General features: G+C 44.8%; 1 long non-coding RNA gene across 1 annotated transcript in view; it reads right to left on the bottom strand.

Annotated features, from left to right (window-relative positions):
* Positions 1–24,020, bottom strand: part of LOC122554741 (uncharacterized) — a 43,552-nt gene extending 19,532 nt beyond the window's left edge. The window contains exons 1-2 of the long non-coding RNA XR_015758013.1: positions 23,943–24,020; positions 23,670–23,852 (exon numbers count right to left, since the gene is read on the bottom strand). This is a non-coding gene — a long non-coding RNA (uncharacterized LOC122554741). The remainder of the gene's footprint in view (positions 1–23,669; positions 23,853–23,942) is intronic.
* Positions 24,021–24,812: the final 792 nt, after the last annotated feature.

Genomic DNA, 24,812 nt, shown 5'->3' with positions numbered 1-24,812 from the left:
TATTTGAAATCACAAGCTTTCAGAGCACAGCCCCATCATCAGGTGAAGTCGCTTGAGACTTCCGAAAGCTCGTAATTTCAAATAAACCTTTTGGACTATAACCTGGCATTGTGTAACTTCTGATTTGTCCAACCCAGTCCAACACCAGCATTCCACATTATTGCTACCACTAAAACACAGACTCACAATGCTGCAGAATTTCTTTAAGAACAGATCAGAAGTTTATCACAAAAGAGATGAGAGTTAAAAAAAAACCTCTCAAGATAATAAAGGCGTTCAGAAAAATCTTTAAAAGACCACTGGTTGACAGAGATTGATTATTAGATTAGATTACTTACAGTGTGAAAACAGGCCCTTCGGCCCAACAAGTCCACACCGACCCTCCAAAGAGGGACCCACCCAGACCCATTCCCCCACATTTACCAGTTCACCTAATGCTATGGGCAATTTAGCATGGCCAATTCACCTAACCTGCACATTTTTGGACTGTGGGAGGAAACCCACGCAGACACGGGGAGAATGCGTAAACTCCACACAGACAGTTGCTTGAGGCAGGAATTGAACGCAGGTCTCTGGCACTGTGAGGAAGCAGTGCTAACCACTGTGCCAATGTGATGCCCTTGAAGTCCAGATAAATTATGCCTTCATATCAAATCTTTAAGGTTCACTTAATTGAATTTCTTTCTTGTGCTGCCTCACAGTGCCAGAGACCCAGGTTCGATTCCAGCCTCGAGCGACTGTCTGTGTGGAGTTGCACTTTCTTCCCATTGGTATCATGGAGATGCACATCACTGTGGCATATTCATTCCCAAATAGTCATGAAATTGAGAGCTACAATTTACTCAGTTTCTAAAACTCTGGCGATGCGAAGTGTCCACAACTCCCCATAGAGCGCAGATGTTCATTAGCAGTGCATTAGCACATTGCTGAACTTGCTACTTGATAACAAAACTACATTCTCCCCGTGTCTGCGTGGGTTTCCTCCTGGTGCTCCAGTTTCCTCCCACAGTCACAAAGATGTGAAGGCCAGGTGAATTGGCCATGCTAAATTGCCCATTGTGTTTGGTGCATTAGTCAGAGGGAAATGGGTCTGGGTATGTTAATCTTCGGAGGGTCGGTGTGGACTGGTTGGGCCAAAGGGCCTGTTTCCACACTGTGGGGAATCTAATCTAATCTAATCTAAAGATAGCAAGTTTATTTTTCATTCATGACACAAGGGCATCGCTGGCCGGGCCCAGTATTTACCGCCCATCCCTCGTTGCCATTCAGAATATAGAGATGAATGTTTTCTTGAACCGTTGTAGTCTATGTGCTATAGGTGGATCCACAATGGCTGTTGAAGAGGGAATTGCAGGATTTTGACCCAGTGACACTGAGGGAACAGCAATGTATTTTCAAACTAGCATGATGATTGGCTTGGAAGGGAACTTGCAGGTGATGGTGCTCCCATGAATCTGCTGCCTTTGTCCTTCTAGATGGAAGTGGTCATGAGTTTGGATTGTCTGAGGATAATTGATGAATTTCCTCCACTAATTTATAAAAGAAAACTAATTAACAATTAACATTTAACAAATATTGCCTTCAGGAACAGCGTCACGATAACACAAAAAAAATCAAAAAGTAGGCTAAATTAAAATGGAGTTGGCTGGGGAACTAATGTATACCTGCCCTTGCCATCTGCACATCTCTCCAACAGCCTTGATACAAACATAGCAGCTGGATACAAACATAGCCAGGGATGAAGTTAGAATTATATTTTATTGTCACATGTACTCAAGTACAAAGTGTAAATTGTCACCATTCTGTGGCACCATCTTCGGTATAAAGGTACTGAGGTACAAAATCTTAGGTACAAAGTAGAAAAATAAAGAGATAAAGTTAGAAGTTCAACAGTCTTTAAAGGTTTAGCCAAGCTGGGCTTGCAGTCTCTACAAGGGCTCGATCTCCTCTGGTTTGACCTGCTCTCCAGGAGACCTTGGGCTGCCTGATCTCACCGCTACCGCAGATATCAGGGACCTCCCTCACCATTGTGTTGGGCTCACTCTTCCTGCATTGGGCTCGATCTCCTGTTACAACACGGGGTAAACTCTCTTTGTTAATTTAAGAAAATATTTGTCCCGTGGCAGTAATCTGTGAAAATTTGAGAGGCCAAGAACTATTCCCAAAAGTCACTATTAAAAGTAAAAACAAATTAAGAACTTTATTCTTTAAGTCTAACATAAAATATTTACCAACAACTGCTGTACATCTCTAAGACTCTATGATGCCATAACTATTTGCAACTCCTTCCCTTAACCTATCTTTCACTTTCCCTTCTACAATAGTCTGTTAAAATCTCTGATTGAGATTGAGCGAAAATTTCAAATTTCAAAAGCAGCCAGCTGTCAAATCTTCTCTTTGCATCTTCCTCTGTCGACTTGCTCTCCAGGTCGATGTCGATGTTTTTTCTCTATACAAACTCCTTCTCTAGACAGGTACCTCTCAGAGAGTTCTGACCAGCAGCTTATATCTGTTGGCCTTTTGGCAATTCTCCCTCAACTGTTCATGTTTTCTTGGTCTTATACCCCCAAAGCATCGGATTGTACCATTGTTTTTTAATATTGTCAATATACGCAATTCAAACTTGATTGGAGTTTGGTTTTTTTTGGGGGGTATAATTAAATTGATTGGCCTAATTCAAATTTGTTTTTGTCTCCAGGCAACCAGCTACACTAGCTGCTAGACCAAAAGGTTATATTGTATCTTATTTGGACACTTAGTGCAGTATCAATTAGTTCTGCTAACGTTTAATGCTCTGAAAGGTACAGTGCACCCACATCTTCATAACACCTCTCCCCTTAAGAAAAAAATGAACCATCATCATGAAAAGATGGCTTTTTTTCCTATTCTTTAAACACATTACCCTAACATACAGATAACTTTAATATAAGTTCACTTTAACTTCTTACCATATACCTGTATGGGTGTATATATATATATATATATATATATATATATAAATATTAAATAAATACAAATCTCATTTAAACTTTATCAGTTAAATCCGTGATAATGCATCTGTAATTACATTCTTATGACCTGCACCATGGATGACTTTTAAATTAAAAATCTGTAATATAAGACTTCATTGAAATAGTCCCATATTCTTGTCTTTAAAGCATTCTAAGAGTGTAAGAGGATTGTGTTCCATGTACACAACTGTCTCTGACACATTGCTCATGTTCTACACATTAAAATGCTGTAAGGCCAGTATCAAACTCAATAGTTCTTTTTCGATCATGGAGTATTTCCTCTAGCGGATGTTTATCTTCTTTGAAAAGTAACCAACTGGCGGTTCAATCCCATCCTCATCGTCCTGTAGGAGTACAGCTCCAACTCCTATGTCACTAGCATCGATGGCAACTTTAAAAGGTTTTGAAAAGTTTGGTGTAGCGAGAACTGGTTTGGTGGTTAATATCGCTTTCAAATGTTTGAATGCCCCCTGGCATAGTTCTGTTAACCGAAACTTTGTGTTCTTCTTCAGCAAATCAGTTAACAGTGCTACTATGCTGCTGAAGTATGGAACAAACTTCCAATGGAATCCACTGAGTCCTAAGAATTGAAGCAGTTCTTTCTACGAGGTTGGTTGTGGAAATTCCTTGATGGCCTTCGTCTTTGCATGACTGATGTTATGTCCCAAGAACGTCACCTCAGCTTTCGCGAATTCAGTTTTATTTAAGGTTATCACCAGTTTTGCTTCTCATAGTCGTTCAAAGAGCTCTGTCAACTGTACCATGTGATCTTTCCAGGACTTACTAAAAATTGTTACATCATCCAAGTAGATGCACAGTTTGTTAACCCAGCCACAACTCTGTTTATGAGTTGGGTGCGTTCTTCATTCCAAAGGGCATCACTTTAAACTGATGTAGCCCATTTGGGGTTACAAACACAGAAATTTCTTTCATCGTCTCTGATATAGGTGTCTGCCAGTAACCACGCTTTAAGTCCAAGTTGATGGTGTAACTGGCTTGTTTGACTTTCTCGATACAGTCCTCCAATCTCGGAATTGGATATGAGTTTGATTTTGTAACGGCGTTAACCTTCTGATAATCCATTCAGAATCATTGAGCCCTGCCCAGTTTGGGAATAAAAACAATCAGCGATCTCCACTTGCTCTCCTTGGTGGTTTGATGATGTCCTCGTCAAGCATTGTCTCCACCTCCATCTGGACCTGTCTGGCTTTGAAAGGATTCAGCTGACAGGGGAGTTGTTTTATCGCTGCAGTATTCCCTACATCTACTTCATGTACAAGAGCGTTAGTCACCCCCAACTGATTCTTACATACGTCCTTACACTGCAGTAACAAACCTTTTAACTACATGCTATGCTCATGAGACAGATAGCTTGCCAACCTATCCCACTGCTCAAGATCTTCTTCATTTCTTAATCTATTTTGAGGTACATTGAAATCCACATCTTCTAACACCTGTTTCTCCAATTCTTTCTCTCTAGTATAATACAGTTTCAACGTGTTCACATGACATACCCATTACCTTTTCTTTTCTATCTGGCATTTTTACAAGATAGTTCACCTGACTCAACGTTTTCTCAATTTGATAGGGACCACTAAACCTGGCTTTGAGCGGATCTCCTATCACTGGTAACAATACTAGCACGTCACCCCTCGGGAAAACGTCTGAGTCTCAGAGCTTTTATCTTCTACGTGCTTCATACTATACTGTGCCCTCTTTAGGTGCTGTTTAGCTAACTCACCTACTCTATTTAATCTCTTCCTCACCTCCGATACATAATCTAAGTGTGAGATCTCTGACTTTGGTCCTGTCAGTTTTTCTTTAATTAATTTCAAAGGGCCTCTTGCTTCATGCCCGAATATTAACTCTAAAGGAGTGTACTAAGTGGATTCATTTGGGAAATCTCTAATGGTAAACAATACAAATGGGATATCTTTATCCCAATCATTCAGGTAATCCTGACAGTATACTCTCAACGTGGTCTTCAAGAGCTGATGTCACCTTTCTAAAGCTCCATGGGATTCAGGATGATACGCACTGGATTGAAAGTGCTGTATACCTAAACTATCCATAGTTAAAAATCACACAACACCAGATTATAGTCCAACAGGTTTAATTGGAAGCACTAGCTTTTGGAGTGTCTTTCATCAGGTGGTCGTGCCAACCACCTGATGAAGGAGCAGTGCTCCGGAAGCTAGCGCTTCCAATTAAACCTGTTGGACTATAATCTGGTGTTGTGTGATTTTTAACTTTGTCCACCACAGTCCATATCTCCAAATCATAATCTATCCATAACCTCCTTAAACAGCCTCACAGTAAAATTTGATCCTTGGTCCGACTGAATCTCTCTACCACCTCCTCTAACTCCTCTATCACTATTTTTGCCTTAATACTTCATAATGGAATAGCTTCCAGGTAGACACATCCGTTATGGTTAACAAGTAATGGGTCCCACTTTTAGTTCTTGGAAGGGGACCTACACAATTAATTATAACCCATGTGAAAGGCTCTTCAAATGCAAGAATCGGCAACAAAGGTGCTGGTTTTATTACCACCTATGGCTTACCTACCACTTGGCATGTACGGTAAAAGTTAACCACATCCTTGTGCATTCTTGGCCAATAAAAATGTTTTGTACCTTTGCGTGGGTCTTTCATACCCTTATTCTGGATTAGTGGTGCTGGAAGGGCACAGCTTAAGCTCCTTGGATGCTGCCTGAACTGCTGTGCTCTTCCAGCACCACTAATCCAGAATCTGGTTTCCAGCATCTGCAGTCATTGTTTTTACTACTTTCAAACCCAAAGGTGACCTCCGACATGTGCTACCCATAACCTCTCCTGTCTGTATGCTACTGGCAACACAATCTGATGCACTTCGGCCAATTTCTCCTCTGCACTAACCTGCAGTGGTCTCCATTTCCATCTTAAGATTCTATCTTTAAGATAATAACCCTCCAGAATATTCCCTACCTCCTTGTTGGAGTAAGATCTTTTATCATCTTGTCTTGCTGTTGCAAGTCCCTCAGCCTTTCGGGACTAAACACTTCTGTCTGACCCTCTGCCTGTTCAGTTTTTTCTTGCGCCATTATGTCAAACAGGCTTTCCGCTAATTGAACCTCAACTCCTTCATCTTTCTCTTTACTTTTTGCTTTGTGCTGTGACTTATGTCAGTGGGATCTGGTTACTACATGGTCTGGGAAAATACCAGGATATTTCTGTTTTAACTCCTCAGTTTCTTGGTCTTCCTTGGGCTTCTCCACAACAAGGGGTGTCACTCCCACCTTGGATCCCGCCAAATAATTCCCAAGAACAAACTGAACTCCTGGAACTGACACTCTGTCAATCACTCCCACTGTAACTTCCCCAGTTTTAAGTTGGAACCTTAACCTGATCTTACATAGGGGAATGCTAAATTTCTGTCCATCTATCCCACAAATTACCACACTCTTGGGTAACAGGTCCGAAAGAGTGCAAATACATTTATCTCTTACTATTAGAGACTGATCAGATCCTGTATCTCTCAAAATTATAACTTCTTGTCCTTCTCCCCCTGTTCTTTCTGAGTAAACTTTACCCACAGAGATGAATTCTTTGTAGAGATCAGGTACTGACTCCATACCCAGTCCCTGCCTTGGCTGTGCACTCTCCTGCAGATCCTCACCTTTTCTCGGGTCTCCTTTACTACTTTCACTAATGTCACTGGCTTAGCTTCTTTCACCACGTCTTTTCCCAGAGTGCCTTTCTTTAATGACCAGCACTGTGACTTTACGTGTCCCACCTCCTGGCAGTGAAAACACCTTTTCGCAGTGCCCTTCTGAAAGCACTGGCACTGTAATTGTCTGTGTCCCACTCCATTACAGTGGAAACAGCTCAGACCTTTCACCTCTTGTCCACTCTCTTGGGCTTCTTTATCCTGTGGTAAAATCTCAACCAAGCTCTCTACTCTTGATTTCATAGTGCAGGATCTCACCTTTTCCCAACTCCTTATCCCTCACAGGATGAAATTCTGGCTGGAAGCTTGTTTTATGCACCAACATGGATTTATCTGCTAATTCTGCTGCCCTTCTCATTTCCTGAACTTTCTATTCCTCCACATGAATTCTTACCACATCTGGAAGTGAGTTTTTAAACTCCTCCAGCAGAATAATCTCTCGTAGAGCCTCAAAGGTCCTATCTATTTTTAAAACACACATCCATCTATCAAAATGCTTATGCTTAATTCTTTCGAGCTCATCTTCAGTCTGACCTGGTTCCTTCTTTATGTTTCTGAACTGCTGTCTCTATGCTTCTGGCACCAAATTATAAGCACTTAAAATAGCCTGTTTAACTTCTTCATAATCCCTTGAACTCTCATCTGACAGCACGGCAAATACCTCACTACCTCTGCCTACCAGTTTAGTCTGAACTAGCATTACCCATAAATCCTCAGACAACTGAACAGGCTGGGGCTGTTTTCCCTGGAGCGTCGGAGGCTGAGGGGTAACCTTTTAGAGGTTTACAAAATTATGAGGGGCATGGATAGGATAAATGGACAAAGTCTTTTCCCTGGGGTCAGGGAGTCCAGAACTAGGGGGAATAGGTTTAGGGTGAGAGGGGAAAGATATAAAAGAGACCTAAGGGGCAACTTTTTCACGCAGACAGTGGTATGTGAATGGAATGAGCTGCAAGAGGATGTGGTGGAGGCTGGTACAATGGCAACATTTAAGAGGCATTTGGATGGGTATATGAATAGGAAGGGTTTGGAGGGATATGGGCCGGGTGCTGGCAGGTGGGACTAGATTGGGTTGGGATATCTGGTCGGCGTGGACGGGTTGGACCGAAGGGTCTATTACTGTGCTGTATATCTCTAACTCCATCTGCCTAACCAATTTTTCAAATTAAATAAAGAAGGCTTCACCATCTTTCTCATCAAAGTGTGCCAGAGTTTTGATATTTTTATATACATCAATATCTTCGCTTTTAATCTCCATCCTGTTAACTTTATTTTGCTGATTAAGTCGCAACTTCTCAAAGTCAAATTTTCGCTCTCTCTTTGCTCAGCTAAGGGCCTTGTCTCTCTCTTTTACCTCTCTCTCTCTCTTCTCTCTCTCCTTCTCTTTCTCTCTCCCTCTATTTCTCTCTCTCCTTGTTTATCTTCTAACTCCATTTTCCTCAATTGTAAGCTAAGTTTTTCTCCCTCTACTGCACTTTTCTGTTTCTCTGACACACTTAAAGTGTTTGAGTAATTCCCTTACAATTTCAGCTTTATTTCTGTCCTCGGTTAAACCCAAATCTAATTTCTTTGCTAATCCTAAATGTATGGACTTTTTCTTTCCTTCTACACTTCCTTGGTAAATTTGAGAATCATCTTCAAATTCCAGAATCCTTTTAGCAATTTTAAGAGCCATTTCTCTCACTTTTAATTTCATTAACCACAAATCACCGAAATTAAACAAATTGCCTCACTTACATTTTATTTAATGATCTAGGATATTAACTTGTACGTGTTTAAATCTGCTGGGATTTCTCGTATCCCCAAATCTGTTCAAATCTGTCTAAACCAGTTCAAATCCTGGATATTTTTGATCAGGGATAGCATTACAGCTGTGCTGAGAGGATATTCCCAGAAATACATCCAGGGAAGTTATTTGGGTGGAACTGAGAAATAAGAAAGAGATGATCACCTTATTGGGATTGTATTATAGACCCCCTAATAGCCAGAGGGAAATGGAGAAACAAACTTGTAAGGAGGTCTCAGCTATCTGTAAGAATAATAGGGTGGTTATGGTAGGGGATTTTAACTTTCCAAACATAGACTGGGACTGCCATAGTGTTAAAGGTTTAGATGGGGAGGAATTTGTTAAGTGTGTACAAGACAATTTTCTGATTCAGTATGTGGATGTACCTACTAGAGAAGGTGCAAAACTTGAAGTACTATTTGGGAAATAAGGCAGGGCAGGTGACTGAGGTGTCAGTGGGGGAGCACTTTGGGGCCAGCGACCATAATTCTATTGGATTTAAAATAATGATGGAAAAGGATAGATCAGATCTAAAAGTTAAAGTTCTAATTTGGAGGAAGGCCAATTTTGACGGTATTAGGCAAGAACTTCCGAAAGCTGATTGGAGGCAGATGTTCACAGGTAAAGGGACGGCTGGAAAATGGGAAGCCTTCAGACATGAGATAATGAGAATCCAGAGAAAGTATATTCCTGTTAGGGTGAAAGGGAAGGCTGGTAGGTATAGGGAATGCTGGATGACTAAAGAAATTGAGGGTTTGGTTAAGAAAAAGGAAGCATATGTAAGGTATAGACAGGATAGATTGAATGAATCCTAAGGAGAGTATAAAGGCAGTAGGAGTATACCTAAGAGGGAAATCAGGGGGGCAAAAAGGGGACATGAGATAGCTTTGGCAAATAGAATTAAGTAGAATCCAAAGGGTTTTTACAAATATATTAAGGACAAAAGGGTAACTAGGGAGAGAATAGGGCCCCTCAAAGATCAGTAAGGCGGCCTTTGTGTGGAGCCACAGAAAATGGGGGAGATACTAAATAAGTATTTTGTATTAGTATTTACTGTGGAAACGGATATGGAAGATATAGACTGTAGGGAAATAGATGGCGACATCTTGCAAAATGTCCATAATACAGAGGAGGAAGTGCTGGATGTCTTGAAACGCAAAAAAGTGGATAAATCCCCAGGACCTGATCAGGTGTACCCTAGAACTCTGTGGGAATCTAGAGAAGTGATTGCTGGGCCTCTTGCTGAGGTATTTGTATCATCGATAGTCACAGGTGAGGTGCCGGAAGACTGGAGGTTGGCTAATGTTGTGCCACTGTTTAAGAAGGGTGGTAAGGACCAAACCAGGGAACTATAGACCAGTGAGCCTGACCTCAGTGGTGGGCAAGTTGTTGGAGGAATCCTGAGGGACCGGATGTATGTGTATTTGGAAAGACATGGACTGATTAGGGATAGTCAACATGGCTTTGTGCATGGGAAACCATGTCTTACAAACTTGATTGACTTTTTTGAAGAAGTAACAAAGAGGATTGATGAGGGCAGAGTGGTAGATGTGATCTATATGGACTTCAGTAAGGCATTCAACAAGGTTCCCCATGGAAGACTGATTAGCAAGGTTAGATCTCACGGAATACAGGGAGAACTAGCCACTTGGATACAGAACTGGCTCAAAGGTAGAAGACAGAGGGTAGTGGTGGAGGGTTGTCTTTCAGACTGGAGGCCTGTGACCAGTAGAGTGCCACAAGGATCGGTGCAGGGTCCTCTGCTTTTTGTCATTTATATACATGATTTGGAGGTAAGGTTAAGAGGTACAGTTAGTAAGTTTGCAGATGACATCAAAATTGAAGGTGTAGTGGACAGCGAAGAGGGTTATCTCAGATTACAACAGGATCTTGACCCAGATTGGCCAATGGGCTGAGAAGTGGCAGATGGAGTTTAATTCAGAGAAATGCGAGGTGCTGCATTTTGGGAAATCAAATCTTAGCAGGGCTTATACACTTAATGGTAAGGTCCTAGGGAGTGTTGCTGAACAAAGAGACCTTGGAGTACAAGTTCATAGCTCCTTGAAAGTGGAGTCGCAGGTATATAGGATAGTGAAGAAGGCATTTGGTATGCTTTCCTTTATTGGTCAGCGTATTGAGTACAGGAGTTGGGAGGTCATGTTGCAGCTGTACAGGACATTGGTTAGGCCACTGTTGGAATATTGCGTGCAATTCTGGTCTCCTTCCTATCGGAAAGATGTTGTAAAACTTGAAAGGGTTCAGAAAAGATTTACAAGGATGGTTGGAGGATTTGAGCTATAAGGAGAGGCTGAACAGGCTGGGACTGTTTTCCCTGGAGCGTCAGAGGCTGAGGGGTGACCTTATAGACGTTTACAAAATTATGAGGGGCATGGATAGGATAAATAGACAAAGTTTTTTCCCTGGTGTCTGGGAGTCCAGAACTAGAGGGTATAGGTTTAGGGTGAGAGGGGAAAGATATAAAAGAGACCTGAGGGGCAACTTTTTCACATGTGGTACGTGTATAGAATGAGCTGCCAGAGGAAGTGGTGGAGGCTGGTACAATTGCAACATTTAAGGGGCATTTCGATGGGTATATGAATAGGAAGGGTTTGGAGGGATATGGGCCGGGTGATGGCAGGTGGGACTAGATTGGGTTGGGATGTCTGGACTGATTGGACTAAAGGGTCTGTTTCCATGCTGTACATCTCTATAACTCTTAGCCCACAAACTGGTATGACACGGGGTAAGCCCCCCGGCCCCCTCCGGCTAATTTAAACCAGCAACACAGAAAAGATTTATCCCATGCAGTAATCTGTGAAAATTCAAGATGTCATGAACTATTCACAAAAGTCACTATTTGAAGTAATAAAAGTAAGAAATGTATTCTTTAAGTCTCACGCAAAATATTAACCATCAACTATCAACAACTCCTTTCCCGATCCTATCTTTCACTTTCCTTTCTACAATTCTAGTCTGATAAAACCCTTGATTAAGATTGTGCCAAAACATTCAAATTTCAAAAGCAGCCAGCTGTCGAATTTTCTCTTTGTATCTTCCTCTGTGGACTTGCTCTCCAGGTTGGTGTCGATGTTTTTCTCTATACAAACTCTTTCTCTAGACAGGTGCCTCTCAGAGAGTTCTGACCATCAGCCTACATCTGTTGGTCTTTTGGCAATTCTCCCTCAACTGTTCACATTTTCCTGATCTTATACCCCCAAAGCATCGGATTGTGCCATTGGTTTTTAATCTTGGCAATATACTCAATTCAAACTTGCTTGGAGTTTGGTTTATTTGAGGCATAGATAAGATTCCCTACAGTGTGGAAACAGGCCCTTTGGCCCAACAAGTCCACACTGATCCTCCGAAGAGCAAACCGTCCCTCTCTGACTAATGCACCTAACGCTATGGGCAATTTAGCATGGCCAATCCACCTGACCTACACATCTTTGGTGACTGTGGGAGGAAACCGGAACACCTGGAGGAAACCCACGCAGACACGGGGAGAATGTGCTAACTCCACACAAACAGTCGCCCAAGGCTGGAATCGAACCTGGGTCTCTGGTGTTGCGAAGCAGCAGTGTTAACCACCGAGGCACGGTGCCACTCCTTATAATTTAAACTGATTGGCCTAATTTGAATTTGTTTTTGTCTCTAGGCAACCAGCTACACAAGCTGCTGGACCAAAAGGTTACATTGTATCTTGTTCAGAACACTTGGTGCTGTCAGGTAGATCTGCAAGCTTTCAACTCTCTGACAGGTACTGTACCCCCTATACTTTCATAACGCTCTGACCGCCAAAGATCCCGCTTCAGGGCCCCAGCTGCCTCCACCCTCTGGACCTGATGGTGAAGGGCAGTATGTTGTGAATTTTGTCTCCCCCGATGGCTGGATAGTAGAGACCCATGAGAAGAATTCAGCTCTTTCTTATTTGAAAATTCACCAACAAATCACCTGTTTAATGAACTAAGTAAGGAACAAATCACACGCACTGCCCAGTGGGGCAATGCAACAGCAACAAATTCAGAACAGGTCTAAAAAGAGAGAAGAAACTGAATCAGGATGGTGCTGGAGGGCAAGGTGATGCCATCCAGTCCCTGGGGTGGCCACCTCTTTCTAAGCGTTTTGAGGGTGTAGATGGGCACAGCGTGCTCCCTCCTCAAGGGCATCTGGGCTCGACTATCAATGCAGAAGAGAGGAAAAACTCTAATTTTTTAACCAACATGTTCAGAGTTGTTACTACACACATCTGAATGCAGGGTTCTTGGCACAGAGGTACATTACTGATGTGTCACAAGAGCTCCTCCTTTAGATTCTCAATCCAACTCTCTCCAGCTGAACTATTTCATCCAAGTGTGAGAACTCAGCTCTGTTTGATGCTCTTTTTTGAGTTGAAACTTTATTGCTGGAACAGCACAGCAGGTCAGGCAGCATCCAGGGAACAGGAGATTCAACGTTTCGGGCACAGGCCCTTCTTCAGGAATGAGCAGAGAGTGTTCAGCAGGAGAAGATAAAAGGTAGGGAGGAGGGACTTGGAGGAGGGGAGTTGGAAATGTGATAGGTGGAAAGAGGTCAAGGTGAGGGTGATAGGTCGGAGTAGGGTGGAGGCGGAGAGGTCAAGAAGAAGACTGCAGGTCAGGAAGGCGGTGCCGGGCTGGAAGGATCCGGCTGAGACAGGGTGGGGGGAGGGGGGATGAAGAAACTGGTGAAGTCCAAGTTCATCCCCTGCGGTTGGAGGGTTCCCAGTCGGAAGATAAGACGCTCCTCCTCCGACCGTCGGGTTGTTGTGGTTTGGCGGTGGATGAGTCCAATGACCTGCATATCCTCGGTGGAGTGGGAGGGGGAGTTGAAATGCTGTGCCACAGGTTGGTTGGGTTGGTTCGTCCGGGTGGCCCAGAGGTGCTCTCTGAATCGCTCCGCAAGTAGGCGGCCTGTCTCCCCAATATAGAGGAGGCCACACCGGCTGCAGCGGATGCAGTAGATGATGTGGGTGGAGGTGCAGGTGAATCTGTGGCGGATATGGAAGTTTCCCTTGGGGCCTTGGAGAGAAGTGAGGGGGGAGGTGTGGGCGCAAGTGTTGCACCTCCTGCGGTTGCAAGGGAAGGTGCCGGGAGTGGTGGTTGGGTCGGTGGGGGGTGTGGATCTGACAAGGGAGTCGCGGAGGGAGTGGTCTCTACGGAAAGCTGATAGGGGAGGGGAGGGAAATATATCCTTGGTGCTGGGGTCTGTTTGGAGGTGGCGGAAGTGACGGCGGATGATGCGCTGTACATGGAGATTGGTGGGGTGGTAGGTGAGGACCAGTGGGGTTCTGTCCTGGTGGCGGTTGGAGGGGCGGGGCTCAAGGGCGGAGGAGCGGGAAGTGGAGGAGATGCGGTGGAGGGCACCGTCGACCACGTCGGGGGGGAAATTGCGGTCCTTGAAGAAGGAGGCCATCTGTGTTGTACGTATTTTGAACTGGTCCTCCTGGGAGCAGATGCGGCGGAGACGAAGGAATTGGGAGAATGGGATGGCGTTTTTACAGGGGGCAGGATGGGAGGAGGTGTAGTCCAGGTAGCTGTGGGAGTCGGTAGGTTTGTAGTAGATGTCCGTGTTGATTCGGTCGCCTGAGATAGAAACAGAAAGGTCTAGGAAGGGGAGGGAGGAGTCCGAGACTGTCCAGGTGAATTTGAGGTCGGGGTGGAAGGTGTTGGTGTAGTGGATGAACTGTTCAACCTCCTCGTGGGAGCACGAGGTAGCGCCGATACAGTCATCAATGTAGCGAAGAAAAAGGTGGGGGGTGGGGCCAGTGTAGTTGCGGAAGATGGATTGTTCCACATACCCTACGAAGAGGCAGGCATAGCTGGGGCCCATGCGGGTGCCCATGGCTACTCCTTTTGTTTGGAGAAAGTGGGAGGATTGGAAAGAAAAGTTGTTCAGGGTGAGGACCAGTTCGGTCAGTCGAAGGAGGGTGTCGGTGGAAGGGTACTGGGTGGTACGGCGGGAAAGGAAGAAGCGGAGTGCTTTGAGTCCTTCGTGATGGGGGATGGAGGTGTACAGGGACTGGATGTCCATGGTGAAGATGAGGCGTTGGGGACCGGGGAAGCGGAAATCCTGGAGGAGGTGGAGGGCGTGGGTGGTGTCACGAACGTAGGTGGGGAGTTCTTGGACTAATGGGGACAGGACCGTGTCGAGGTATGCAGAGATGAGTTCGGTTGGGCAGGAGCAGGCTGAGACGATGGGTCGTCCGGGGCAGTCAGGTTTGTGGATTTTGGGCAGGAGGTAGAAACGGGCGGTTCGGGGTTGTGGGACTATGAGGTTGGAGGCGGTGGATGGGAGGTCCCCTGAGGTGATGAGGTTATGGACGGTCTGGGAGATGATGGTTTGGTGGTGGGGGGTGGGGTCATGGTCAAGGGGACGGTAGGAGGAGGTATCTGCGAGCTGGCGTTTGGCCTCAGCGGTGTAAAGGTCAGTGCGCCAAACTACTACTGCGCCTCCCTTGTCAGCTGGTTTGATGGTGAGGTTGGGGTTGGAACGGAGGGAGTGGAGGGCTGCGCGTTCCGAGGGTGAGAGGTTGGAGTGGGTGGGGGGAGTGTGGGAGTTCAGGTAGCGGTTAATATCGCGGCGGCAGCTACCTGGAATACACCTCCTCCCATCCTGCCCCCTGTAAAAACGCCATCCCATTCTCCCAATTCCTTCGTCTCCGCCGCATCTGCTCCCAGGAGGACCAGTTCAAAATACGTACAACACAGATGGCCTCCTTCTTCAAGGACCGCAATTTCCCCCCCGACGTGGTCGACGGTGCCCTCCACCGCATCTCCTCCACTTCCCGCTCCTCCGCCCTTGAGCCCCGCCCCTCCAACCGCCACCAGGACAGAACCCCACTGGTCCTCACCTACCACCCCACCAATCTCCATGTACAGCGCATCATCCGCCGTCACTTCCGCCACCTCCAAACAGACCCCAGCACCAAGGATATATTTCCCTCCCCTCCCCTATCAGCTTTCCGTAGAGACCACTCCCTCCGCGACTCCCTTGTCAGATCCACACCCCCCACCGACCCAACCACCACTCCCGGCACCTTCCCTTGCAACCGCAGGAGGTGCAACACTTGCGCCCACACCTCCCCCCTCACTTCTCTCCAAGGCCCCAAGGGAAACTTCCATATCCGCCACAGATTCACCTGCACCTCCACCCACATCATCTACTGCATCCGCTGCAGCCGGTGTGGCCTCCTCTATATTGGGGAGACAGGCCGCCTACTTGCGGAGCGATTCAGAGAGCACCTCTGGGCCACCCGGACGAACCAACCCAACCAACCTGTGGCACAGCATTTCAACTCCCCCTCCCACTCCACCGAGGATATGCAGGTCATTGGACTCATCCACCGCCAAACCACAACAACCCGACGGTCGGAGGAGGAGCGTCTTATCTTCCGACTGGGAACCCTCCAACCGCAGGGGATGAACTTGGACTTCACCAGTTTCTTCATCCCCCCTCCCCCCACCCTGTCTCAGCCGGATCCTTCCAGCCCGGCACCGCCTTCCTGACCTGCAGTCTTCTTCTTGACCTCTCCGCCTCCACCCTACTCCGACCTATCACCCTCACCTTGACCTCTTTCCACCTATCACATTTCCAACTCCCCTCCTCCAAGTCCCTCCTCCCTACCTTTTATCTTCTCCTGCTGAACACTCTCTGCTCATTCCTGAAGAAGGGCCTGTGCCCGAAACGTTGAATCTCCTGTTCCCTGGATGCTGCCTGACCTGCTGTGCTGTTCCAGCAATAAAGTTTCAACTTTGATCTCCAGCATCTGCAGACCTCACTTTCTCCTTGATGCTCTTTTTCCAGAACAAGTACATCCAGGAGGTACTATCACACACAACTGAAGATGTTTTTTTCTCCATCACAAAATGACTCCATGTTAATTACCTCCATTATTCACCACCACTACATCACCAAATAATTTCCAATTAATCAATTTACCTTCCAATCCCATTAAGATCAATGCAATAGCTCTCAATGTGAAGGAGACAGAGGGAGATTAGTCAGGGATTGAATGAGAAAGGTTCAACACATACGTGGAGATATTTCTAACCGACCTTTTTTAAACATGTCATCACACAACTCTGAAGCAGGTGAGACTTGAACCAGAATCATGTAGCCCTCAAGGTAGGGACTCTACTATTGTACCGCAAAAGCTCTTAGCTGCAATCTTCACTCCAAGACTGAGCTACTTTAACTGGATGGAAGATCCCAGCTCTTGTTATTCTTCCTCAGAACCCAGCTCTTCCTTATTTTTTGCATCAACCTGTTCAAAGATGTTATGACGTATTGCTGGAGCAGGTGGGATTTGAACCCTGGCCTCCTGGTTCAGGCTAATGGACATTGTCGCTGCATCACAAGAGCCCAGAGCCAGCTCTTAAATACAAAGTCCAGACAGCATCTACGCCTCTCAAGCAACTCCGCGGCTGTACTGCTTTATCTTTAAGTCGACTGCCCTTTCTAACACTGACACCCAGTTCCTGACAGAGGAATATCCCACTGTGCTCAGTTGTGGATGAACAGAGATCATCATACTTCAAACAGCTGCTGACCAACTGTGGTCAGTGCATTAAGTACAGGAGTTGGGAGGTCATGTTGCATCTGTACAGGACTTTGGTTAGGCTATTTTCAGAGCACTGCGTTCAATCCTGGTCTCCCTGCTATAGGAAAGAGATTGTGAAACTTGAAAGGGTGCAGAAAAGATTTACAATGAGGGGTTGAACTGTAGGGAGAGGCTGGAACTATTTTTCCTGGAGTGTTGGAGGTTGAGGGGTGACCTTATAAAAGTTTAGAAAATCATGAGGGGGCATGGATACAGTGAACAGCCAAGATCTTTTCCCCAATGTGGCAGAGTCCAAAATTAGAGGGCGTGCGTTTCAGGTGAAAGGGGAAAGACTTAAAAGGGACCTAAAAGGCAATACTTTCACACAGAGGCTGGTGCATGTATGGAATGAGCTGCCAGAGGAAATGGTGGAGGCTGGTACAATTATAACATTTAAAAAGCATCTGGATGGTTATATGAATAGGAAGGGTTTAGAGGGATATGGGCCAAATGCTGTCAAATAGGACGAGTTGAACCGAAAGGCCTGTTCCTGTTCTATACTTCTCTGTGACAAGCATAATTTCTTAACACGATAGTGTGATTTGTAGTGAAAATACTGACTCATTTGACTGAAAAGCATTCCTCTGAGGACAATCTGACTGTGGTTGGCTTTTGGACCAAGAATAAAGTTACACAGATATCGTTCCATCACCTCCCACTAACCTCTCTTTCCGATATGACAGAGAGGGTTAAGGTTGCACCTCGATGTGCAGAGGAGGTTAATGAAAAGCCGAATGACTTCACAGAAACCTCAGTCCAGAAATGCTTTGGATCCTGACGGGAAGCGACATAACTGTTGTGTAGGTTTGCAACAAAGGAAGCTGATGTAATATGCAATTCATATTAACCCTTTCCTCAGGGATAGAATTTCCTGACTTCCCACTGTCCAGTCCTATTCACTTGTGAGAATGTTCTCTGGGATTTCTGCTCTTGCCCCGAGTTGCTGCAATCATCAAGTCAATAGGGAGTGGCCTCAGCTCTGGCAAAACTCATTGTGTTTTTACCGATTGAGGGTGTGGTTTTCAAATAATCAGACAATGACGTCAATGTTTTCTGTGCTACTGATGGCTGTGGCTGCTTTGAAGTCACAGCTGGAGCATTGGTCTGTTGTGACTGAAGAGTTTCCAAACTGTAAATGTGTCACGTCTTTCATGTGGAATGTATCCCTCGAGGGTGGATCAGAATTGAAGACTTTTTCAGTTACTTACACTCGCGCCTGTGAATCAGACATTCATGGGCTTAAGTCACATACAGAGACTAAATGCCAGAATCAACTCTAACACTATTATTGAGGAAGTGCTACACTAGAACAGTCTTATGAATAATGCATTCTGAGGCAGATATAAAAGATCAAAGTAAGTGTACTCCCTGTTGGCCAGGTCCATCTTTGTCTTCTAACCAACCTCATTAAAAAAAACACAGCACCTGGTAATTTATCACTTGACCATTTGTGGGATCTTGCAGTGCATATATTGGCTCATTCAGAACAACATCAAACATGACAGAAGGAGTCAAAACCGAAAGCACAATGGATGCAGTAAATCAGAAACAAAAATGAAAATTGCTGGAAAAGCTCAGCAGGTCTGGCAGCATCTGCGGAGAGAAATCAGAGTTAACATTTAAGGTCCAATTACTGGACAGAACGAGTAGTCCATAGATTCTCCTGCAATCCTGAGCCTGGTTTACCAGATGGCAGAGTAGCTCAGTGGATAGCACTGCTGCCTCCCAGCACCAGGACCTGGGTTAGACTCCAGCCTCAGGCGACTGTGTGGAGTTTGCACTTCTCCCTGTGTCTGCGTGGGTTTTCTCCCACAGTCGAAAGGTGTGCAGGTTAGATGGATTGGCCGTGAGAAACTCCCCCTTAGTGTGCAGGTGAGGTAGTTTAGCCATGAAAAATGCAGGGTTACAAGTCTGGGGTGGGATTCTCTTCAGAGAGTTGGTGTGAATTTGGTGGGCAAAATGGTTTGCTTCCGCACTGTAGGGATTCTATGGTTTGATCAGATCATGTATAATCCCAGAAGAGGAAGAAAATACAACCAATGTAATTGACAGACTGTTTTTTCCAGTATACTTCCAAAATGATGGTGCAATAGGCCAAGAGTATTTTTATTTTCCCTGGTTCTTTACTGCTTTTTCCCTCTGGGTGATCTGATCTTTGCCTCAATTCTACTTACTGGTCTGCTCCCCACAACCCTCGACTCCCCAAAGCTTCACAAATGTGTCAAACTCTTCCTCCAATCTACTCAAAGAGCCAGCCTCCACTGCTCCCTGGTGGGGGTAAGAATTCCATAGATTCATGATTCACAAGGGAAAGAAATTCCTCCTCATCGTCACCTTCAACGCAAGGCCTTTAATTTGAAACCGAGACCCATAGGGTCCCCGTTAGGAGAACCATCCTCACAGTTCAGCCCTTTCTGAATCTCTCATGGTTTCATAAGATCACCTCTCATTGGTCTGAACTCCAGAAGGAACATCCTTCATTAAAAAAAATAGTTATTAGCCTTTAATGAAAGGTTTTTCAATGACGATGAATGCATTTGGAGTGCTCTGATAGCATTGGAAGCATTGAACAGGAGTAAATGTCTGTCTTTTACTGGATGGACTGCTTTATGAGAAGAGGTTTGGAGATGTGGAGAGATGTAGCAGTGGGGACAGGGTCAGGAATGAAGTTCTACAATGTAGGGGAGAGATGCCTGAAGACTGGGTCATTTATTTACAGAAGGAAATGGGGGTGACACAGAAGCCTTATGCTCAGAAGTGGAGAGGAGTAAGTTTTCTCTCTGTATGGAGAGTCGTATATCACAGTCTGAAGGATTGTAATAACTCAGGAAGCCCACCTGGAAAAGAACATTGTTTATTGTTGGATACTAAAAGTGAGTTAAAAATCGCATTACACCAGGTTACAGTCCAACAGGTTAATTTGGAAACACTAGAATTCAGAGCACTGCTTCTTCATCAGGTGGTTCATCAGTGATTTGAATGCTCGTGTTTCCAAATAAACCTGTTGGACTATAACCTGGTGTTGTGTGATTTTTAACTTTGTACACCCCAGTCCAACACCGGCTCCTCCAAACCAAAGTAGAGCCACTACTCATAATGTATGTAGACTCATCCCAGCCCAGGGAGGACAGTTCTGCAGACCCATCCCTGCCTCTGCTTTCTATTATATATATTTATGAATCTACCTGTTCAGGGATGCTATTACACATCTCTGGAGCAAGTGGGACTTGAACCTGGGTCTCTTGGCCCAGGGAAAGGGACACTACCCTGCCTTTCATCTGCCTTTTACTTATTTCCTGAAATGCACGTACACACAACTGAATGTTTTGTTTTTCTCCACCACCAAACCACCGTGACTTTTTAAATTTGTTTTTAGCTATTAATCGTCTGGGTTCGTGAGTGTGGTGCTGGAAAAGCACAATAGGTCAGACAGCATCCGAGGAGTAGGAAAATCAACATTTCGTACAAAAGCCCTTCATATTTTCTAAGCAATCTGATCAAGGATGTAATGACATTCGTCTGGAGCAGGTGGAACTTGAATCTTGGTCTCCGAGCTCAGTGGCAGGGACACTACCATTGTGCTACCACAGTTCCCAAAGTATAGGAGGTTGAGCTGAGGAGAAGCTGCTTAAGCCTGACGTGATTCAAACAGGCTACTTCCCGATCTGGAGTTAGATTTGCTACCATTGCACCGCAATAACACCCCTGGGTCTGCTTTTTTTTTGGTTTTCCTTTTTTCTCTTCTCTATATCTGGAGAGATTATTACACACACAGAGCTACTCTACCATCACCAAATCACTGTGACCATTTTTTTTGATTTTAACAATTAACCGCCACCTGTAAAACACCCATGTGACCAATTGAATAGTTACATGCGCAGCTCATTATGGATAATGCCAGCTACCAACAGTGAGGGACAGAGAGGGAGAGTGGGAAGAGGTTGGGTCTGCTTTTTCTTCTTTTTCTTTCTTTACATCCCGAATTATATCACGCACAACAAAGCCACCTTCCCACCACCAAGACATTGTGACCTTTTCTTTGCTTTTTATTTTAACACAGTAACCCTGACCAATAACATACCCGTGCAGGCAATTGAACATTTACAAGCAAAGCCTTTACAAATAGGCCACGACAAATCATCATAAGTGAGAGAAGGGCAGAGAGAGCAGGAAGGGAGTGGGACTGATTGAATTTCTATTAATCTGTTTTTTTTTAAATCGACCTGCCCAAAAATGTTATTACACAACTGTGGAGCAGATGGGACTTGAACCCAGGCTGTCTGATCCAGAAATAGTGATACCACTATTGAGCCACAAGAGGTAGGCTTTGTAATTTTATTTTGTTTATTTAGCCTACATTAACCTGTCCAGAGATGCTATTACACAGGGCTCAGGTGAGGAGTTCCAGCTGAACAGGCCATTGCCTGTTACCAAGGGAACTCATGCTCAACAAGTTTCATAAAGAGTTTAATGTATGGAGTTATCACAGGAATCCTCTGACATTGTGACACCTTCCTAGTATCTGCTATTTTTGAGATGTTTGTTAATTGCCTGGAGGTCAGTTAAGTGTCAACCACATTGCTATAGATCAGGGCAACATTTCTTTCCACAGGGGACGTTAGTGAACTGGATGGGGTTGACCTTACAGAAGCTTATAAAATCATGGAGAGTCAATGGATTGGGAGAATATCCAAAATCTTTTCCCCAGGGTCGGGGAGTCCAAAACTGGAGGGTATTGGCTTAAGGTGAGAGGGGAAAGATTTAAAAGAGACCTTTATCGTGGACAAGGTGGTACGCGTATGGAAAGAGCTGCCAGAGGAGGTGATGGAGGCTGGTAGAATTACAGCATTTAAAAGGCATCTGGATGGGATTCGTATTTGCAGATGATACGAAGATTGGTGGAGTTGTGGATAGTGAGGAGGGCTCTTGTCGGCTGCAAAGGGACTTGGATATGATGTAGAGCTGGGCTGAGGAGTGGCAGATGGAGTTCAACCCTGCCAAGTGTGAGGTTGTCCATTTTGGAAAGACAAATAAGAATGCGGAATTCAGGGTTAACGGTAGGGTTTTTAGTGAGGTGGAGGAGCAGAGGGATCTTGGGGTCTATGTTCATAGGTCTTTGAAAGTTGCCACTCAGGTGGATAGAGCTTGTAAGAAGGCCTATGGTGTATTAGCGTTCATTAGCAGAGGGATTGAATTCAAGAGTCGTGAAGTGATGTTGCAACTGTACAGGACCTTGGTTAGGCCACATTTGGAGTACTGTGTGCAGTTCTGGTCGCCTCACTTTAGGAAAGATGTGGAAGCTTTGGTGAGGGTGCAGAGAAGATTTACCAGGATGTTGCCTGGAATGGAGAATAGGTCGTACGAGGATAGGTTGAGAGTGCTAGGCCTTTTCTCATTGGAACGGCGAAGGATGACTTGATAGAGGTTTATAAGATGATCAGAGGAATAGATAGAGTAGACAGTCAGAAACATTTTCCCCGGGTACAACAGAGTGTTACAAGGGGACATAAATTTAAGGTAAAGGGTGGAAGGTATAGGGTTCTTTACCCAGAGAGTGGTGGGGGCATGGAATGCGCTGCCTGTGGGAGTGGTAGAGTCAGAATCTTTGGTGACCTTTAAGCGGCAATTGGATAGGTACAAGGATGGGTGCTTAAGCTAGGACAAATGTTCGGCACAATATCGTGGGCCGAAGGGCCTGTTCTGTGCTGTATTGTTCTATGTTCTATGTTCTATGTTCTATGAATAGGATGGATTGAGAGCGATAAGGCCAAATACTGGCAAAAGGAACTAGATCACTGTAGAATATCTGCTTGGCATGGACAAGTTGGACCAAAGAGTGTGTCTCCATGCTGTACATCTCTATGGCAGAGTAGATCATGAGAACCTCTTTCCCATGAATAACATGCCTAAGATCAGAGGGCATAAGTGAATACGTTGCAGTGCAGCTGGTTGATTCAGGGTTAACTTATCGTGTAAGAAGAACAGATATCACTGGAGCAGCTCAGCAGGTCTGGCAGCCTCTATGGAGAGAAAGCAGAGTTAACATATCAGGTCGATTTCCTATTCTCCACAAGCGTTTTTATAAACAAGTGATTCTGTACACAGAAAAGAAAGCTGTTTTGAAGCAACATTAATCTGTTTAAAAATTGAATCACATTAGAAGTGCAGTTGCATGAACAAAAGAATTTGTCAAAAATATTATTCTTAAGGGAAATTGTGCGTGATCAAAAAAAACATTTGAATAAAATATTGCCAGACTTTAAAGAGAATGAAACTCTAACATGTAAAGCCTTAGGCAGAAGGTACCTCATTGACTGGATTTCACTGAAGGCCAAAACATTAGATTGTACACTCACAAGAACTCTCTTTGAATACACTAGGAATTATTCATATATTCCCGAAAGACAGGACTGTGTTCATGATAAGAACGAGCAGACAAATCAAAGTGAAAGAAAGCTAGAACGAGTGATCTGTGTGCCACAACTAGATAAAAGCCAAACAACTGCATGAATTCAATCAATCATTATTGGGCCAAATTACTCACGATTTGTATTGTTGGGAGCATGCACATCATTTGCCTCTGACCAATCTGTAATATTTACAGTGTGCTGTCAGGTTCAGGAAGAATGATGCGTTCTCAGTGGTCCGTGTCACGTTAAGAACCAGATGCATCCCCCATCAACCGCCTAGAATGCTTGGGAGAGCTCATGCTGTGCTCCTCTGTTTGCTTTTAAAAGAGAGAAAAAAATATTTACTTGATCAAGTGTGACAGTCTGAGCTCGGTTACTGGTGCGCCACACACTTCAGAACAGCTTACGGAGGTGTAGACATGGATCCAAGGCCTTTTTCACTCGATTCGATAGCTGCGCTGACAAGCTTGCAAGCACAATGTTAGCTTGTCATGAGATTGTTGGATATTATGGGTGAAATAACTCCACAAAGGCTGGTATCCTGTCACATAGTCACCCTTTATTTACACGCGCAGAGTACATGGACTCTGACCAGCTAGCTCACAGCCAGCTGCTCGTGGGGACAGAGCCTCTGACAGTCCTCTAACGACACCATGTGATAGCCCGATAGGTTTATTTGAAATCACGAGCTTTCGGAGAGCTGCCCCTCCGTCAGGTCACCTGATCAAGGAGCAGCGCTGAGAAAGCTTGTGATTTCAACTGAACCTGTTGGATGGGCTTTTGCCCGAAACGTCGATTTTCCTGCTCGTCGGATGCTGCCTGACCTGCTGTGCTTTTCCAGCACCACTCTGATTTAAACCCTGTTGGATTATAACCTGGTGTCGAGCGATCTCTGACCTTATCCACTCATCTGCAACACTGGCACCTCCACATCCTTTTTATATCTGTCAGCCAAAACTCCCGGAAAGGACCAGGTTAATGGCCAATCAGGAAACATGTATTCTGAATAAAAACCAGAAGAATCGCAGATGTTGTAAATCAGAAACAAAAAACAGAAATTGCTGGAAAAACTCAGCAAGTCTGGCTGTATCTGTGGAGAGAAATCAGAGTAAACGTTTTGGGTCCAGTGACCCTTCCTGAGAGATGAGAGTTTAAGGGTCCAGAACACGATTCTTGAGGAAGGGTCGCTCGATCTGAAATGTTAACTTTGATTTCTCTCCACAGATACAGCCAGACCTGCTGAGCTTTTCCAGCAATTTCTGTTTTTGGAGCTCATA

The sequence above is a fragment of the Chiloscyllium plagiosum genome, unplaced genomic scaffold (genome assembly GCF_037043375.1).
Source record: "Chiloscyllium plagiosum isolate Xiang-an unplaced genomic scaffold, Cpla_swu_hap1 HiC_scaffold_9, whole genome shotgun sequence".
NCBI lineage: Eukaryota > Metazoa > Chordata > Chondrichthyes > Orectolobiformes > Hemiscylliidae > Chiloscyllium > Chiloscyllium plagiosum.
Note: the sequence above shows the minus strand (reverse complement) of the source record. Positions and strands in the feature narration are given on the sequence as shown.